The sequence below is a fragment of the Salminus brasiliensis genome, chromosome 20, assembly GCF_030463535.1.
Source record: "Salminus brasiliensis chromosome 20, fSalBra1.hap2, whole genome shotgun sequence".
NCBI classification, from domain to species: Eukaryota; Metazoa; Chordata; class Actinopteri; order Characiformes; family Bryconidae; genus Salminus; species Salminus brasiliensis.
In genome coordinates, this window is record NC_132897.1 from 22168600 (window position 1) to 22179326 (window position 10727).

General features: G+C 38.5%; 1 non-coding gene and 2 pseudogenes across 1 annotated transcript; all 3 read left to right on the forward strand.

Moving 5' to 3' along the window:
* The first annotated feature begins 5237 nt into the window (after window positions 1-5237).
* On the forward strand, window positions 5238-5397 carry LOC140542446 (U2 spliceosomal RNA; annotated as a pseudogene).
* Window positions 5398-6064: 667 nt separating this feature from the next.
* On the forward strand, window positions 6065-6238 carry LOC140542439 (U2 spliceosomal RNA; annotated as a pseudogene).
* A 301-nt stretch (window positions 6239-6539) lies between these two features.
* LOC140542546 (U5 spliceosomal RNA) lies at window positions 6540-6655 on the forward strand. The gene has a single exon (XR_011978109.1). It is a non-coding gene; the product is annotated as a U5 spliceosomal RNA (small nuclear RNA).
* The last annotated feature ends 4072 nt before the right edge of the window (window positions 6656-10727 follow it).

Consider the following 10727-nt stretch of genomic DNA (forward strand, 5'->3'; position numbering starts at 1 on the left):
CCGCTGAGGCAACACAGGTGTCTTTCAGTAAAAAAAATGGAAAGCCAGTCACTCCATTTCCATTCAGTTGAGCCTGTGTTCCATATGCTCAAGAGACTGCTTAAAGAAACAGGTAGTGCCCTAAACAAGTGAGAGCTGAAGATATCTCCATTAGGACTCAGCTTAAAGTCTATGATTCATAGACTTCTCCAGGTGCTGTCATTGCATGCAGGAGATATTCAACACAGTTCTAAACATGAGTGCTTTAATGTAGCCATCGTTGCTATGTCCTAAACATTATGGTGCTCTGAGGGGGACGGTGTAAAAAAGTGCGGTCATTTCAACTCTGTGAAACCAAAAAGTATGAAACTACACTGACAGTAAAGTGTCAAAAGTATTCACATTCATTCTTTAGGTTGAAGTGGAGATACTAGGGTTTAAAAAGACTTGTATAGAAGTTGAAGTATCAACTTGACCTTTTTACTCAAGTAAAAGTGTAAAAGTACTGGTTTCAAAACTACTTAAAGTATAAAGGTAATGCTAATGTAAGAAAAAAGAAATGCCAAAAGCTTAGGCTGCTCCACAGGGGCCAGTAATGCACTACCCCCACCTGCCCAAAAACCCTTTTTTCAAAAGCCGTAACGACAATAACTTCATATTAAAATGTTAATGTTTTATGTTGATGTTAATGTTAATGTTAATAATTTCCCCACTGTGGGACTAATAAAGGATGATCTTATCTTATCTTAAAAATGTTGGGATGCACTAGGCGACCTGTTTCTGCTGCATTTCTGAAAAGGATTTTAGTAATATCAAATATATTAAAAGGAGCATCTATGTGCACTACTGAGCATTAACGTGTTAAACTTCAGAGGCATGTGATCAATAACCTTTATTGGAATGTAAATGTGGTGCTTAGTTGGGACATTTCATTCGAGTCTCTGCCACAGACATCTTCAAACTACATACGTCGGCTATGTGCTTGCTGGAATGTGACGTGACCTGTGCAGTTGCAATAGATCGCTTACAAACCAGGAATGAAATAAACCGAAATTAAATAGAAGTAACGAGGCTGTTTTTAAAATGTAAGAAGTAGAAAGGAGTAGAAGTAAAAAGTCGGCTAAAAAATATTTACTCCAGTAAAGTGACAAAGTATTTGTACTTTATTACTTGGCACCTCTGAAGGAATGTGTAGTTTAATCATATCTGGTTGGTTTGATGTGAAATGTTAAACTGTGCTTAAAGCAAACAAGGCAGGTGTTTGAGTACCTGCAGCTCCCCACATGTGTGAACACACAACAAATGACAAGTGAAAAATTCCTGCATTTCTTTTATTGAGACAAAGATACAGTGCTCTGAAAAAGTGCTGTTCTCTGATTCTCTCTGTTATTGCAAATCTGTCAAAGTGAAACTTTTTACTAAATGAAATATTAAAATAGAACCTCATCACCACACTGTCTAAAAAAAAGCTAAACAGTGCTCGTCTCACTGGACACTGTCAGCATCACAGCATCAGGGTTTACATTTAAGACTCTGCCCTGTGCTACACTGAGTCCAGCTCCAAGACGGAGCCTCCGAAATAGCTCAAGAAACTCCAGTAAGTTGAGCTATTTCAGAGGCTCCACCCTGCGCTCTGGTGAGTATGGGTCCGGTTCAAGGGTCCACCCCGTGCTCAGGAGAGCACTGGGGCATCAGGGTCTACTTCTGAGGCTCTGTCCTGCACTGAGGAGCGTAGTGGGAATCTAAACTGCTGTGTATAAAACGTTGTACTGGTGTCTGAACCAGTGAGAGAAAGAAGCTAGATTCAGAAAGAGGGGGGGTCAGATGGTTGGGCTTCATGATGGGGAATGTTAGGAGTCAGATGGTTTGGTGGAGTTTAGCAGGTAAAAGGTGAGGAACTGCTTTAGCTGAATCTTTTGGTTGTGCTTCTTGTTGAGGTGAAGTAAAAGTGCTGAGTTTAAATGTTGGAGGGCTGTGGCTGCTGGTGTTAAAAAGCTAATCAGAAGCTCACTTACTGCATCAGAAGCTCTGTTCTGAAAGGTGTCGCTACTCAGTCCACCACTTAATAATAATTTTATTTTATTGCTATATTTTTATTTTGATAATTATTGTTATTACATTTGATGCAATAATTCTAAATAATGTGTTATCATTTTTATGTTATTGTTTGTCTCATTATATATAATACACCAACATTTTATTATAATATAAATATTATGGTGAGATTTTTGTTATAATATTTGATGGATATGGATTTTGGTTGTTTTTTTTAACCTTTTTAACCAATTAATTATTATTATTATTATTATTATTATTATTATTATTTCTGCTACTACATTATTCGGTCATTATCAAATATTTATAAATACTGTTGGGTAGTTTTATGTTATTATTGTTTTTGTTATTAAAATGTATATTATAATATTATAAATATTATGGTTATCACAGTTATTGTTATTGTTTTTGTTAATATACAATAATAGTTATTATAATTAATAATAATAATAATAATAATACCTGTTATTGTGGTTGTTTTGTTCCCTTGTTATTTTAATGTTAATAAGAGAAAAAAATAGAAACCTATTTCCTGCCATCATTTAGTTTCCTCTTTTTCCCCACTTGTAATCTAACGTGTGTTCCTATAGAAATATGAGGATTATTAGTTAATTAACAGGTTTAAGTACTCTGGGAACTGTTAGATGATGATGTGATTGGTAAAGTTGTGGAAATGGAACGATAAATGATCATAATAAACACAATGGCTTTAAAGCAGAAGCAGCATTTCATTCAGTTCAACATGAACTCATATTTCATATATAAGGTTTTTTAACACACTGATGAACTGTTTCAGTTTTACACTCTAAATACATTACTATATTCATCATTATTGTAATATGCTAGTGTTTTATCATCAGGATCATCAGGAGTAGTTTGTCTTCTGGCCTTATGTAGGCATCATAGGCAGAATGTCCATCTACTGAGCAGTTTGATCGAAGGGAAGGCCTAGTATTGCAGCTGCAGTGGCTGTACCTATCCGGAATGAGTGTCCAGAATAGCGTTCAGGAGACAGTCCACAGCTTTTGATTACATCAGACGAGCGTTCACTGAACCACTTGTTAGTCATGGGAAGACCACTTGGTGAAACAAAAAGAGGTGCACATGGAGAACAGGTGGGGAGTTGAGGATATTTAAGCATAGACATGTAAGGTCAGAGAGGTTGATCAATTCTGAATATTTTAATTGAGACACCAGAATCTGACCGGTCTGTTTTTGAGTGCTGTAATAGAATGGTATAATAGCCTGGAGAAAACTATGTTGTGAACAATGAAAGCAGTGACGGTAGATATAAGAATGGAAAGTAATTGCAACAAAATGCAAGAAAGGGTGAAGAGTGACCAAGTGGAATTGTAAGCTTTGAGAGTGGACGGGGCTAAGCCTTTTGCAATGTAACATTTTGCAAAGCTTAATAGTGATGCTAATCAGAAGCTCACTTACTGCATCAGAAGCTCTGTTCTGAAAGGTGTCGCTACTCAGTCCACCACTTAATAATAATTTTATTTTATTGCTATATTTTTATTTTGATAATTATTGTTATTACATTTGATGCAATAATTCTAAATAATGTGTTATCATTTTTATGTTATTGTTTGTCTCATTATATATAATACACCAACATTTTATTATAATATAAATATTATGGTGAGATTTTTATTATAATATTTGATGGATATGGATTTTGGTTGTTTTTTTTTAACCTTTTTAACCAATTAATTATTATTATTATTATTATTTCAGCTACTACATTATTCGGTCATTATCAAATATTTATAAATACTGTTGGGTAGTTTTATGTTATTATTGTTTTTGTTATTAAAATGTATATTATAATATTATAAGTATTATGGTTATCACAGTTATTGTTATTGTTAATATACAATAATAGTTATTATAATTAATAATAATAATAATAATAATAATAATACCGGTTATTGTGGTTGTTTTGTTCCCTTGTTATTTTAATGTTAATAAGAGAAAAAAATAGAAACCTATTTCCTGCCATCATTTAGTTTCCTCTTTTTCCCCACTTGTAATCTAACGTGTGTTTTTGAGTGCTGTAATAGAATGGTATAATAGCCTGGAGAAAACTATGTTGTGAACAATGAAAGCAGTGACTGTAGATATAAGAATGGAAAGTAATTGCAACAAAATGCAAGAAAGGGTGAAGAGTGACCAAGTGGAATTGTAAGCTTTGAGAGTGGACGGGGCTAAGCCTTTTGCAATGTAACGTTTTGCAAAGCTTAATAGTGAGTTATAATAACTCTTTAATTTAGGATTAAGAGAGAGGTTGGTAGATGCCCTCTAACCGGGCCTGAGGTCCCAGGATATATTCAGAAGTCAATATGAAATTATTAATAACCGAATGCCAAGTTAAACAACTCAGAAAGAACATAATTGAAGGGCACGAGGATAGTCTTTTATTAATAACTGAGACAACAGCTTTATTGTCACAAAATAATTTAATCCTTCTCCAAGGGGAACTTTCTCCCCAGAGGACACAACTGTGGGATACAAATCATGAGGCGCAGAGGATGCAGACCCAATGGCGAGTTGAGTAAACTCAGAAGGCCATTTCTCAGCAAACCATTGCCCTTGGAAATGCCCCCCAAAACCGACTGAAGGGGCAGCATCAGTAAACAACTCAAACGCATCAGAGGAAACTGCATCCCACCGATCAGCAACAAACGCGGCACGAAAGAACGAGCCTGGGGAACAATATGCATAGTGAAATTCAAGTGCCAAGGGAGGGACAACATATTGCATTTAGAAACCACAGCAGAGTCGAGAAAAGACTTCAATAGGCTCCACCCCTGTAATATCACAATGTGACATCACAATAGTGGATTGTGTTAACAGTGTTAACTGTTTTAATTAGAAATATTCTGAGATATGTCTATACATAGAAGGTATTCACATATCCTCCCCATTTACAATCCCATTGTGCCATTGGAACTGATGCATCTTCACCAGTTTTAGCAGAGCTGCTCTTTCTCTTGATGTTTGAAAGTCAGATCTGTGTCTGTTGTAGTAGTAGTAGAAGGCTCCTCCTTTTCGCCAATCTGTAGGGTGGTGGAACGCTTCTGGTGGCTTGCTAGTGTTTGTACGGGTGGGCATGGTTAGCGCTGGTTCTTTTGGCGTCACCGTGTAGTAGCTAGCTACTAACGACAGGGTGGCTTCGCACGGGGTGGCCTGTTCGGGTTATCGCTTCTCGGCCTTTTGGCTAAGATCAAGTGTAGTATCTGTTCTTATCGTTTCTGCGGGAGGTCCAGCCGTTAGTTTACCGGCTAGCGGTAAACGGGGTGGGCCAGGGCGTAGAAAAATTACCAGATGCAGAGTTCACAGCGCTCTGGCTCACCCTTAACGGCGTGAAGGCAGCCCTATGGACCTCCCGCAACCTGCTGGTGGGGAACCGAGTGATGTGTGCTGGTCACATCGTCGCTGCAGGGGACACCGCACGCCGACATTCGGAGGAGGGGGCAGGGGTCACACGCAGGGGGGTCCAGACCACCACGGCCGCTGGCTCCCGTAGATGCACCCGGCAAGACCGCAACCACGAAAGGAGCAGCGGGCGCAGGGGAGGATCTCCGCTGAGCCCGGACACTGAAGCATCGTGAATTATGGGGACCGAGGTGGTGCCAGCTTGATAGTGGCTCACCCCGATCCTGCACAAAGAGACTGTTTTCGCAAAGACTTCTAAACTGAAGTGATTTTACTGAATGGATATTTATTTATTGATTATTTATTGTCTTAGTTATTTCATTTATTTATTGAAACTTGTGTAAGCTTTTTAATAGTATTTCATCTTTTAAGGAAAACCACACTGGACTTTTACACACACACACTCACATGAAAGCTTTTATCGAATGTTTTTACTGTTCCTCTCTTTTAACTGACTTTTATGTGTAAAAATGATTTTATGTGTGTATTGGCTTTATGAAATTATTTATTAAGATGATATATGATTGTAAAAAGAAAAGCTTTTAAAAATGTTCTGAAATGAATGAAATGGAAATGAACTGAATTTGTGACAACTTTTTTCGAAAGAAAAAAATCTGTTCTTATCAGTTTAATATCTGATATGTCCTCGATATGAGAACTATATATTAAATAGATTTTTGAACCCGGGAGTCGGAAGAGGAGCTTGCTTCCGCTCCACGCATCGACCTGGTATTGCAGTACCTCCAGGAATGGTGCACCTCTTTCAGGTAGATAAAGGAAAGAAAGCTGAAGAAACGTGTTTGCATGGGTGGGCGTGGTCTTTTTGGTGTGTTTTTGGTTTTCCCTCCTTTTTTTTTTTTTTTTTGTGTGTTTCCTTTCTGCTCCTTCTTTCAGGTAAAGCGGCACCTGGGCAGCTTTATTGGAAGAGGAGTCTACCGCACCAAACGGGAGAGGAGAGGAGAAACAAGGAGGAGGAGTTTTACCCTGGCTCGCAACCTTCCCTGCCCTTCTCCAGCAGCCTTGGCCTTCGGTAGGGGTTCGTAGGCTCGGGTGCCGGTTGGTATGGCTCGGGTTTCTTTTAATTCACGTACAAATCTTTCGCCTTTTACTAAAGATTTCCGTGGAGGGGAACGTAGACGAGTTTTGCCTATTTTTGGAAGGCTCTGCTTTTAGCAGAGCTGCTCTTTCTCTTGATGTTTGAAAGTCAGATCTGTGTCTGTTGTAGTAGTAGCAGTAGTAGTAGAAGGCTTCTCCTTTTCGCCAATCTGTGGGGTGGTGGAACGCTTCTGGTGGCTTGCTAGTGTTTGTACGGGTTGGCGTGGATAGCGCTGGTTCTTTTGGCATCACCGTGTAGTAGCTAGCTACTAACGACAGGGTGGCTTTGCATGGGGTGGCCTGTTCGGCCGTGATGCGCTCCCGGGGAATGGCGTCCAACCCCACGTGCCCACGGCCTGGGTGTGGCGAACCAGAGACCGTGTGGCACGTGCTCTGGGAGTGCAGCGTGGCGAGGGACCTGTGGGCCATAACCGGCCCCCTGCAATGCCCGAGCCTGCCAACAGGGGAGGTCCAGCCGTCAGTTTACCGGCTAGCGGAAAACGGGGTGGGCCAGGGCATAGACAGACTACCAGCGGCAGAGTTCACAGCACTCTGGCTCACCCTTAACGGCGTAAAGGCCGTCCTGTGGACCTCCCGCAACCTGCTGGTGGGGAAGCGAGTGACGGTGCCCCTGCACGCTCTGTCTGCGCTGGTTACATCATCGCTGCAGGGGACACCGCACGCCGACATTCGGAGGAGGGGGCCGGGGTCACACGCAGGGGGGTCCAGACCACCACGGTCGCTGGCTCCCGTAGATGCACCCGGCAAGACCGTAACCACGAAAGGAGCAGCGGGCACAGGGGAGGATCTCCGCTGAGCCCTGACACTGAAGCATCATGACTTCTGGGGAGCGAGGTGGTGCCAGCTTGATAGTGGCTCACCCCGGTCCTGCACAAAGAGACTGTTTTAGCAACGACTTTTAAACTGAACTGATTTTACTAAATGAATATTTATTTGTTTATTTATTTATTTTTTTATTGATTATTTATTGTCTTATTTATTCCATTTATTTATTTGAACCATGTATAAGCTTTTATTGTAATTGTATTTCACTTTTTAAAGACAACCAAACTGGACTTTTACACACACACACACATGAAAGCTTTTATTGAATGTTTTTACTGATCTTCGCTCTTAATTGACTTTTATGTGTAAAAAATGATTTTATGTGTGTATTATTTATTAAGATGAAATACGATTGTAAAAAGAAAAAGCTTCAAAAATGTTGTGAAATGAATGAAATGGAAATTACTTGAAATTGTGACAATAAAACTTTTTTCGAAAGAAAAAAAAATCTGTTCTTATCAGTTTAATATCTGATACGTCCCTGAGAAAATGTAATCTTAATATTTCAGGTGGAACTTAAAGGTTCCACTATCAGAGAAAGTGTTTGATCAAACCAATGTCACACTTGATACTTTAACAATAGTGCTGACCTTTGAGTAGTATTTGGTAAGTGCCATTTTTTGGGGTAGGTTTAAGTGACTCAAGCAACCAAAGATTTGTCTTATGTTTCTTTATGGATTAGTGCAAATGTGTGTGTGAGTGCCTTCCTGTAAGTGTGAAGTGCCCCTCTAATTGGAATCCAGAAGAATCCACTATTGTGATGTCACATTGTGATATTACAGGGGAGGAGCTGTGAATGACTTCAATTCATAGTAAGCTTTTAGAAAGTTTAAGTAGCAACAGTTTGGGCAGTTTTTGTCAGAAACATCTGCTGCAGTAGTGTGGCCAGTTTCAGGAATTAGCAGAGCACCAAGTAAGTAAAGTCAGAAAACTTTTATTCATAATATTTCAAATGAAATTCCAATTACACAAAATGTCTGGTAAAATGACTGTCACAATTGATTCTCTAACAATTGCACTGACCTTTTCATAGTAACTAGTAAGTGCTATTTGTTGGGGTAGTTTAAAGTGACTCTAGCAACAAAAGACATTTGGATAATATATCTATGCACAGTTTTATCTCTGAGTGCCACTCTAATTGTAGCAATCTTACCTAAATTGCAATGTAAGTGCTAACAAGTTGGGGCATCTCTTGAAGTCTAACGTCAAAAAGTGCAGGATGAATGTCTGAAAGTTGCCCAATCCTTGAAAACTTTTAGTTTCACATCTTGAAAACATCTGCTACAACTGTAGCATTTAATCCACACAAAAGGGTTAAGATGTTTATGGAAAGTTGGTGTATATTTTAGATCAGAGTAACAATGCTTATTTTAGGTGGAACTTGAAGGTTCCACTATCAGAGAAAGTGTTTGATCAAACCAATGTCACACTTGATACTTTAACAAAAGTGCTAACCTTTGAGTAGTATTTGGTAAGTGCCAATTGTTGGGGTAGTTTTAAGTGACTCAAGCAAGCAAAGATTTGTCTTATGTTTCTTTATGGATTATTTCAAATGTGTGTGTGAGTGCCTTCATGTAAGTGTGAAGTGCCCCTCTAATTGGAATCCAGAAGAATCCACTATTGTGATGTCACATTGTGATATTACAGGGGAAGAGCTGTGAATGATTTCAATTCATAGTAAGCTTTCAGAAAGTATAAGTAGCAACAGTTTGGGCAGTTTTTGTCAGAAACATCTGCTGCAGTATTGTGGCCAGTTACAGGAATTAGCAGAGCACCAAGTAAGTAAAGTCAGAAGACCCGTATTCATAATATTTTAAATGAAATTCCAATTACACAAACTGTCTGGTAAAATGAGGAGCTGTGAATGACTTAAATTCATAGTAAGCTTTCAGAAAGTCTAAGTAGCAACAGTTGGGCAGTTTTTGTCAGAAACATCTGCTGCAGTATTGTGGCTGGTTACAGGAATTAGCAGAGCACCAAGTAAGTAAAGTCAGAAAACTTTTATTCATAATATTTCAAATGAAATTCCAATTACACAAAATGTCTGGTAAAATGACTGTCACAATTGATACTCTAACAATTGCACTGACCTTTTCATAGTAACTAGTTAGTGCTATTTCTTGGGGTAGTTTAAAGTGACTCTAGCAACAAAAGAAGTTTGGATAATATATCTATGCACAGTTTTATCTCTAATTGCCACTCTTACTGTAGCAATCTTACCTAAATTGCAATGTAAGTGCTAACAACTTGGGGCATCACTTGAAGTCTAATGCCAAAAAGTGCAGGATGAATGTCTAAAAGTTGCCCAATCCTTGAAAATGTTTAGTTTCACATCTTGAAAACATCTGCTACAACTGTAGCATTTAATCCACAAAAAAGGGTTCAGATTTTTATGGAAAGTTGGTGTATGCTTTTGATCAGAGTAACAATATTTAGTGAACTAATTTGTCAGTACTTACTTCTTTGAATATCCATGGAGACCATCCCAAAGTGGAACATTACCTATTTCATATAAAGAGTAAGTGCTTCTCTTTGGGGTAGTCTAAATGGTATGCTTGTCCCATTATTTTAAAGCTCACAGAAATTAATTCATATTGAGCGAAGACTGGAGAATTTAGCTGGTTTACATTGAAACTGTCTCCACGCAATATTTGATTCAATAAAACAACATTATGAGGAAAGATATCTGTCTATAGAATCAAGCATATTAGAATCTAGCATTTAAATTATGTCTAGGTACAAAGCAGTCTTTCCTATTGCTAGACTGGTGAAGATGCTTCAGTTCCAATGGCACAATGTGATTGTAAATGGGGAGGATATGTTAATACCTTCTATGTATTGACATATCTTTGAATATTTCTAATTAAAACAGTTAAAACTGTGTTTTGGAATTAGCATTGTAGAATCGGTTCTAGAATAAAGTCCAGTTTTACTCAACCTGATAGTACCAGGTATGTAAAACCCTGAGGAAATGTAATCTTAATATTTCAGGTGGAACTTGAAGGTTCCACTATCAGAGAAAGTGTTTGATCAAACCAATGTCACACTTGATACTTTAACAATAGTGCTGACCTTTGAGTAGTATTTGGCAAGTGCTATTTGTTGGGGTAGTTTTAAGTGACTCAAGCAACCAAAGATTTGTCTAATGTTTCTTTATGGATTAGTGCAAATATGTGCGTGAGTGCCTTCTTGTAAGTGTGAAGTGCCCCTCTAATTGGAATCCAGAAGAATCCACTATTGTGATGTCACATTGTGATATTACAGGGGAGGAGCTGTGAATGACTTCAATTCATAGTAAGCTTTCAGAAAGT